General features: G+C 43.1%; 1 pseudogene; it reads right to left on the bottom strand.

The window, feature by feature from the left end:
- Positions 1-6836: 6836 nt before the first annotated feature.
- On the bottom strand, positions 6837-9224 carry LOC109337764 (annotated as a pseudogene).
- Between the last annotated feature and the right edge of the window lie 294 nt (positions 9225-9518).

Raw genomic sequence — 9518 nt, 5'->3', positions numbered from 1 at the left:
CTTTCCAAAGTGTTCCTCTTGACATGCACACTTTCAAGTTTGATACACGGTACGAACCCAGAACAACTATCAAGAGCCAAGTCATGTCCGACTTCGTGGCTGAAATGACAATGCAATCGGGTAGTTCCAAGCAAAAATGAACCATATATGTTGACGGTTCATCCAACCCTCGAGGAAGCGAAGCATGAGTCTTGTTAGAGAATGGCCATAGGATGACCATCGAGCACTCACTATCATTCACCTTTCCTACATCAAACAATCAAGCGTCATATGAAGCATGCATTGCCGGTTTGTAGTTGGCCAAAGAAATCAGGGTGGAAAAAGTCTCCATCTGTAATGATTCCCAACTCGCAGTCTCTCATATTACGGAGGCCTATCAGACAAAGGACATGTTGCTCGGAAAATACCTAGCCAAGGTTAAGGAATTGATGGGAAAATTCGAAATGGCCTCCATCCAACAAGTCCCAAGGGAGAAGAATATTCGGGTTGACATTTTATCTAAACTAGCAAGCACGAAGAGCTCGGGAAACAACATGTTAGTGGTTCAAGAAACAATCCTACAACCAAGTGTTATGGCCATCGAGCGAACATAGATCCCGGACGACTAGACTAGCCCAATCATCAGGTATTTGTCCAATGGCGACTTGCCAGCGGATCAAAAGGACCAGCAAAGATTCCTCAGCTATAGTTTCTAGTTCACCATAGTACAAGAATGTCGGTATCCCGAGGTTTTCTACTTCTATGCTTAAATACCTTGGCCCCGATAGGCCTCGACATGTCCTCCAAGAAATCCACGAAAGAAGTTGCGGCTATCACCTTGGCGCAACTTCACTCGCTAAGAAGATACTCTGAGCTGATTATTATTGGCCGACCAAGGACAAAGATGCCTCTAAATTCACCAAGAAAGGCACGCCCTGCCAATTGTTTGCTGACCTCCACAAAGCCCCTCCTGAAGAGCTAACTATGACAATGACCCCATCGCCATTTTGCAGATGGGGTATGGATATTCTAGGACCATTTTCACCAGCAATCGGACAACTTAAATTTATGATAGTGGTCGTCAACTACTTCACTAAGTGGATTGAAGCTGAACCCTTATCCAACATCACGACGGCCAACATCCAGAAATTTACTTGGAGGAATATCATAACACGATATGGGATACCTGCTGCAATTGTCACCGACAACAGAACCCAGTTTTCGGATGGGAAATTCAGAGAACTACTGTCAGGTCTTCACATCAAACAACACTTCACTTCAGTTTAGCACCCTCAGACAAATGGTCAGGCAGAAGTGGCTAACAAGGTCCTCCTCCATGGGATAAAAAGAAGATTATAAGAAGCCAATGGAGCATGGCCAAAATAGTTGCATCATGTCCTATAGGCTTACTGTACAACTCCTCACTCCACCACCGGGGAATCACCTTTCAACCTTACTTACAAGTCCGAGGCTATGATCCCGGTGAAGATCGGCGAACCCACCTAGCGAACAATACATTTTGATGAAACTACCAAGTTGACCATCTTGAGACACAACTTGGACTGGGTCAAGGAGAAGAGAGACCGAGCCAGAATCAGAGAGACCGCCATCAAAATGAAAACTGCCAAGAAATACGACAGAACAGTGGTACCACGAGGCTTTGAAATAGACAGCTTAGTGCTCAAAAGGGCCAACATCGGAAAGACAAAGGGAAAACTAGCACCCAATTGGAAAGAACCATACCGAGTAACCAACAAGACCGACAAAGGAGCCTACAAGCTCGAAGACCTAGCGGGGAAAGAAACCCCCAGCACTTGGAACGCGGCAAACCTACAACATTTATTTTGCTTAAAAATGTAAATCCGAGCCAGACCTTTTTACGGTTGAGAAAAATGATGTAACCCAATCCAACTTATATGATAATGAGGTATTATTCAGATATCCTTTGCAAGTCCTCTTGGTCGCCCTCAGTATACCCCTCGGAGGCGTAGGCCAGTCCCCCTTCGATGGCGGTTAAGTTCATAAACCCAAGACATGACCAAGTCCTCTTGGTCGCCCTTAGTATACCCTTCAGAGGCGTGGGCCAATCCCCCTTCGATGGTGGTTGAGTTCATAAAATCAAGACAAGACCAAGTCCTCTGGGTCACCATCGACAAACCCCGCGAAAATGGGAACCGAAACGACGATCCCTAGTTCACTAAGTGGATGGCCCGGTTAATCAAGACTTATTAATTGTTAAAGAATTTCCAGGCCATTAAGTTGGTGACCCAGTCAACCCAGCATTGTTAAATTATTAAACAATTTCAAGTCCATTAAGTTGGTGGCCCGGTTAATCCAGCCTTGTTAATTGTTAAAACCCGGTCAATCCAGACTTGTTAATTATTAAACAATTTCAAGTTCATTAAGTTGATCGCCCGGTCAATCCAACCTTGTTACTTATTAAACAATTTCAAGTTCATTAAGTTGATGACCTGGTCAATCTAGCCTTGTTAATTGTTAAACAATTTCTAGTTCATTAAGTAGGGATAATATAGACGACTGAAAGCAATGCATAAATAACCAAAAGCAATACATATATAGGATAAGCAGGGATAATATAGATGACCAAAAGCATTACAATATTTTAGAATACATTAAACCTACAATCCTCCCCCACTAGGTCCTACCTGGGACCGGAATCTTCCCTGAGCCTTCACCATCATCGACAACCAACTCCCTCTCAGGAGTGACCGAGGCGTCTATCCTGGTCCAAGACCAGTCGTAATCTAGAAGAACCAGCCGTACCTGAGCAAAGGCATTGTCCTACCCCACATTCGCTGCAGCAACGACATCTTCCTCCAAGTCCTAATAAGACGCCTTCAGCTGAGCCAAATCTTCGGTTAACCGAACAATGTCCCCCTTGTTCGTCTCATCACGCTCGTCGGCCAGCTGCAACTTCGTCTCTAAATGGCGCTTCTCCCCTTCAGCTTGGTCAAGGCGGCCACATGGGTCCCGATTTCTCGTTGGGAAGATCCCATGTTAGCCTGGGCTTGCAGCGCAACATCCCGAGTTTCTTGAAGTTGGAGGGTCATCGCCGACAGTTGTTCACCAACAGTCTGGTTCTGCTCCTCTTGGACCTTAAGCGCCTCAAGCTATTTTTTCTCTAGCTCGTGGAGCTCACCCGAGTGCTGCTCTTGGAGCTTGGCGAAAGTATCCTCCCCGACCTGGGTAGCCAACACTCCATCACCCTCGAGATATTTGGTCACGAAAGCAGCCACGACTCCGGCCTCTCGAACCCTCCTCAGAAGGTCAATCATGGATAGGGAGTCCATATTTTCCACTACTCTGGGGTTGAGTAGCCTGGTCTCCACCGCCTTAGGAACCCGATACAAGAAAGAAGACTTGGCGACAACCTTTCCTTTGCCCCTCCGAGCTAGGATCGAGGACCCCCTCGAGCACAACTTCTTCCCCAGTAAGGTCAACCGGGTGGACATCAGTCGGAGTAAGCACGACCACCGCTTCAGGCTAAGAATGAGGCATAGAAATCGCCGGCATGGATGACACCCCACGAGAAGATTCCGCATGAGCGGGCGAGTCAAACTACGCCTTTTTAGTGGCCTCCACACTCTTCCTCTTCAGGGCAGCCCTCCTCAGAAGACCTGATCGGTCGTATTGATCACCCATAGCAACTTCTGGAGAGAAGAGAAAAAGACGTCAAAACAGGATAAACAATACAAAATATGAGATAATATATTCACACTACATTCATAAACCCAGATGCTCACCAACTTCAGCCTAAAAAATATGATCCCCCAGGACCAACTTATAGCAGATGACAACCTGACCTTCCTTGACTCAGTTCAACATCTCATCCGCCACCTCCTTTTCCCGGCGGTTCAGTTGGTCATATGAGAAACTGAAGGATTTGGCCGGTTTCTGATGCATTCCCATGTTCCAAGAAAAGGGAAACCGAGTCTTCCCATCGGGCCCATATGCCCACGAGTGTTGTTCACCTACAACCTTTACCCGGAAGAACCCGAATTTCCACCTTTCGACCAATCCCTCGAAGGGCTGGAAGAGAGCATGCCCATTTAAAGATTGAAGCGAGATCCACCCACGCCAACCTGCGTCACTCTCATCTTTATTGGAACTATGCCCCACCAGGAACATCAAGAAGAAAAGACAGAGCGCACACGGATACTCCATGACCTTGCAAAAAATCCTGAAGGCTCGGATGAACCCCCAGGAATTAGGTTGAAGTTGGGAAGGAGCCACTTGAAGATGCTGTAACACCTGGGCTAACCAATAGTCGAATGGAACCTTCACCCCAATATGACGGTAGAAATACTCGTACATATAAAAACTATGGCGGCCATTATACTCTAGGAAAATATCCTGACAAAGACGCTCCTTTTTTACCGGACTGCGCCATGTGATACCCTCGGTTGGGTAGGCCAGCAACTCTATGACCTCTCAGTCAATCCACCAATAAGGAGATTTTGAACCCAACATCTCTGGTGGAAGTGTATATTGGTCAGCACGCTAGGCTATTTCCTCCTCATAATAACTTATCATTAGAAGAAGTGTTAGACTCCGAGCTGGATATACCATCCAAGACCAGACCTCACTTCTTACAAAAGGTTGCCCGATCTAGGACGATAGCCTTGCTCCTGTTACCTCCCACCCTCACATCACGCAAGAGGGCGGATAAAGATAACCGTCGAGGTCGCGCCCGTGTAGACCGGTGCCTTTGATGACGGAGACCCGGGGACGTAAAGTTTGGCAGGGGACCAGGCAAGATCTCTAAATCATCGAAGCTAGATTCCCCACCGGTCATAATTAAAATAAAAAGGAAGAAGGGAAGCGGAATTACCGATGGAAAAAGCTTGGAAGAAAGAAGACTTCTGGATAGAAAAAATACACCCAAATTCAGTAGATGGTTGAAAGGTCGACAATAAGAGAATGAAGAATATGGGGAGAAAGAACCCCTATTTATAGGAAAGACCCAAGCCCAGATCTACCTGGAAGCCCAATTCAAAACGCAAATCCTCCCATCCAAGAGCACTCGAAAAAAATCTAACGATAGCACAAAAACCCAGACGACGAAACCGAAATGAGCAACGCGTCGATTGAACACCCACGTGTCAGCCTAGAAACAGATAGCCATCATGACCTATCCTTACACACCTAAACCACGCCTGACCATAACTGGTATACCTCCAACCCACCCTTATAGTCCACTAACCCGGTCGTCCCTGACCGACCTAGTAGACTAGGGGCAACTATTCTATCCCGGTTGTAACCGAGCAATTACCTATCAGACCCGAGCATGGTATTCAGTAACCCACATGGTCCCGTTGCCCACCTCAAGATTGACCCGCTTGTAGAAAACGCCATGCTCCTGATACGACATTGACATCTTTGACCTACCATTTAATGCATCTTTAACCTACCATTTAATGCATCTTTGACTCACCATTTAATGCATTTCTGACCCACCATTTAATGCATCTCTGACGCACCATTTAATGCGCCTCTAACTCGCATCCAATGTCGGATAACAGGCCGCCTGCCACGCCGCCTGCACATTCCACCTGCCCCCGACAAATCGACAAGGATAGATCCGCAGGTCAAAGTAAGGACGGTCAGAGTACGTCCTTTGTACCCGTTATATGCTGGCCAATGACCAGATGTCACCTCAGCACTTCCTAAGCTCTATAAATAGAAGACACCATACATGGAGTATAATTAATTCTCATTCCCTTATTTATTGCTACACTTATTGCTCTAACTTCTCTCTTATTTACTCTCATTCTTTCTCTAAGAATACTCTACTGACTTGATCGTCGGAGAACCTTTTCAGGTACCTCCCCCGACGGATCCAGACGATCATCCGACTAAGTCATCTACTTTCCTACATTCTTCCGATCATCCGCTCTCGACTCCCGACCAACCACTCTTAACAGGAAAGAACAAAAACCTTTCGATTTAGGAAGAACAATGTTTAAATCAAGGGAAATATCTTTCCAATTTTGGTCCAGGATATGGAGTTCAGCAAATCTGGTGATGATGCTGCAAAAATATTTCCGCTGCTCACAAACATCACAACTTCTCACAAAACTCTACACACATTTTTTTATTCCTACCAAATATAAATTTTCAACTACTCTCTGATATATTCTAAAAAATCCTAAATGACCTCCTTGGTGGAGAAGAATAAAATTCTTGCCATAACAAGGTTATAGTAGTAGAATTTGATGCTAAAGCCAGCTTGTCTAATGAGAGCAATATCTCTTGCTACAAACTGAGGCTGAGGTTTGCACTATGTCAGTTCACACTTCATTAATGATCTTATTTAACTCCTAAACATCCTGGACAAGGAATCTGTTGCCTTGTTTTCAGAATTGGGTTTTTACACAACCTCAAAATGATAGCCTAAAAGCTTAGTCACCCAATTTTGTTGAGATGTTATAGTTATTCGTTGTTGCAATAAGTGTGTCGGGCTCTTTTGATCGAAATAAACAACAAATTTCTTTCACAAGAGATACGGTACTGCTTACACAAGTGTCATCGATTCTTTTTCATTAGCTGATTTAGCTAAAAGAGAAAGTGAACATTGGCCCATAGAGCCTAGAGGTCACCTAGTGTATCGTTTTATAGATTGAAACTGAAAATAAGGGCTAAATCAAAATATAATATGAAATACCTAGCTACATTAATTTAACTTTAAGGTATGTTGGATTCACATATCATCATTACAAGTATTAATTTATGTATCAACTATCACTAAGCCCATAGAGCCTAGAGGTCACCAAGTGTATCGTTTTATAAATTGAAACTGAAAATAAGGGCTAAATCAAAATATAATATGAAATACCTAGCTACATTAATTTAACTTTAAGGTAAGTTGGATTCACATATCATCATTACAAGTATTAATTTATGTATCAACTATCACTAAGCTAATACGGGTTAATAAATTACTCTGTAAATCAATATGAATTAAAAGCCAAACAAATTCCATGAGTTGAAGTTGCTATGTCGCATCATACTTTTTCTCTGTACATATTTCTGTGCCTTCCTGCCTCTTCAGCCATAACAAGACTTAATCTTCTTCAGTTCCTCTTAACTATATTCTCTGGAAGATGATGAACAATATTTGGAATGGAGATAAAGGAATAACAACTACCAATAATCTCCACAAGAACATGCACCATTTTTGAAATGGTGGAACCTACTAGCATCGCGCATAATAATTTCCGATTTTTTTATCTGTGATAAATACTTGATGGCAACATGGCAGTCACTGCAAACCCTCAAGTTCTTCATGACCCTTATTGGCACTCCCTCTGGAGTGCTCATTAAAGCAAATGCAATTGCCAATTTCTCACTATGGTGAGCCAAATTGTATTCTTTCTCCTCGTTGTCCATGTCATACAAAACAGAGCTAGTATCAGGGACATAGCCATGCATCTTCATTTCCAAAATTAGTTCTTTCAGATACAGATTAATCTCTATAGATTTTGGGTGTGATTCATCGCTCACATGGAACTGGTGAACCTGATTCTTCACTTCTACCCAGCTTATGCCTGGTTCTTTCTTTACCATCTTGTCCCTCATGACTTTCCTCACCTCAGAAACATCCTGCCACCTCTGATCTGAAGCATGAATATTGGCAAGTAGAACATACGAAGCTGAGTCTTGAGGATTGATTCTAAGAACTTCTTAAGCAACCATTCTTGCCATTTCTGCATTCTTGTGGATTTTACATGCAGATAATAATGTTTTCCAAATAATTGCATATGCTTTTAGAGGCATGGATCGTATCATAGACTCCGCCTGCTTTAAACAACCAGACCTACCTAGTAGGTCAACTACACAAGTATAATGTTCCAGTCTAGGCTTGAGTCCATACTTTTCTACCATCAAGTCAAATAATTCAAGCCCTTTGTCCTTTAGTCCACAATGACTACACACATATAACAAGCTCAAGAATGTAACTTCATTTCCTGCCAAATTTTCTTGTTCCATCTTATTGAAGAGTTTGATGGCTTCTTCTCCCTGCCCATGAAACCCATAAGCAGCAATCATTGAGCTCCATAATACTATATCTCGTTCTCCACATTCCGAAAAGGCTTTAATGGAGTCTTGTAAAGATCCTGATTTAGAGTATATACTTACTAATGAACTAATCATGTCAACTTCAAAACTAGCTCCTGCTTTGATTGCTTCAGCATGAATTTGCTTCCCTTGACCAAGCGTGGCTAACTCCGAACATGAACTTATCATAATCACAAAAGTAATCCTATCTGGTCTAAAACCTGCCATTTTCATCACACTGTATTGATCCAGAACTCCCTCAAAGTTCTGATTTTGAGCTTTTCTAGCCATAAGTGTATTCCAAGCAACCACATTACCATTCGACATCAATTTGATAACTGTCTCCCCTTCATTCAGTCTTCCAGCTTTCATATACATATGAGCTAAAGCGCATGCAACAACCAAATTAAGCTCAAACCCACATTTCATAACATAAGCATGAACCTGTTGCCCTGCAAACAAAGCTTTCAAATGTGCACACCCCCTAAGCACACTTCCCAACGAGTACTCGTCCGGCATGAAACCTGATTCATTCATGCTCGAAAACAAGACCAAAGATTCTTGGTTCATTTCAAACTTAGTTAACCCCGTGACCATAGCATTCCAAGTGGCAACATTCCTCTCGGGTATTTCATCAAACACCTTCTTAGCACTCTCAAAATTGCCCATTTCAAAAAAAGCTTTGATCATAATGTTATATGACATGATGTTCCTCATTGGCATTATATCAAATAGTGACAGTGCACCTTGAAAGTGCCCAAATTTTGAGTAGAGGTTCAAAAGATGGTTGGAGATGAACTTGTCTGAGGAACACCCAGAAGTGATTATCAAAGAATGAAGCTGTTTTGCCAAAGGAACAGACTTTGTGGGTATACATGCTTGGAGGAGATTTCCGAACAAACGTGGTTCTGACCATATCTCAGATATGAAACTGTTAAATGCTTCTTTTATGCGCCCTTTGAAACACAAGGTGGTAAATTGTTCTTTTCCACCATAAAAGCTACAATTTTGCAACTGGGTTTTGATGGAAACAGTGGAGAAGTGAGAAACTGATTTTTGAAAGTTGGTGCCCACAGAGAAGCTGGTACGAGGAAGGCCAAACCTACCCATGCATGAAACATGTGCTTAGTTGTTCATGCTTTTTAGTTAGAATGAATTTGAGGTGGCGTCTTATATGTACATGCACTTCTCGGGACACTCATGCTTAATGCTAACCTGGGATGATTTGAAGATTTCTCGGATAATGAAGACCTTCCGGAAAATTGCTGGTATAAGGAGGACGAGGAGGATATATGCACGGAAATGAAAAGAAGGATTTTGACCCCGCCCAGAGATTAGGGTTTCTGATGAGGAGTTAGTGGACTAGTGCAAACCTTGGAAATCCTTTCTCGTAGTTAAATTATTCGGTAAAATGATATCTTTGCGCATGATGGAAGCAAGACTAACTAAGATGTGGGCGG

Source organism: Lupinus angustifolius, unplaced genomic scaffold, assembly GCF_001865875.1.
Source record: "Lupinus angustifolius cultivar Tanjil unplaced genomic scaffold, LupAngTanjil_v1.0 Scaffold_10_85, whole genome shotgun sequence".
In the NCBI taxonomy this organism is placed as follows: Eukaryota; Viridiplantae; Streptophyta; class Magnoliopsida; order Fabales; family Fabaceae; genus Lupinus; species Lupinus angustifolius.
This window is presented reverse-complemented; position numbering and strand designations above follow the sequence as displayed.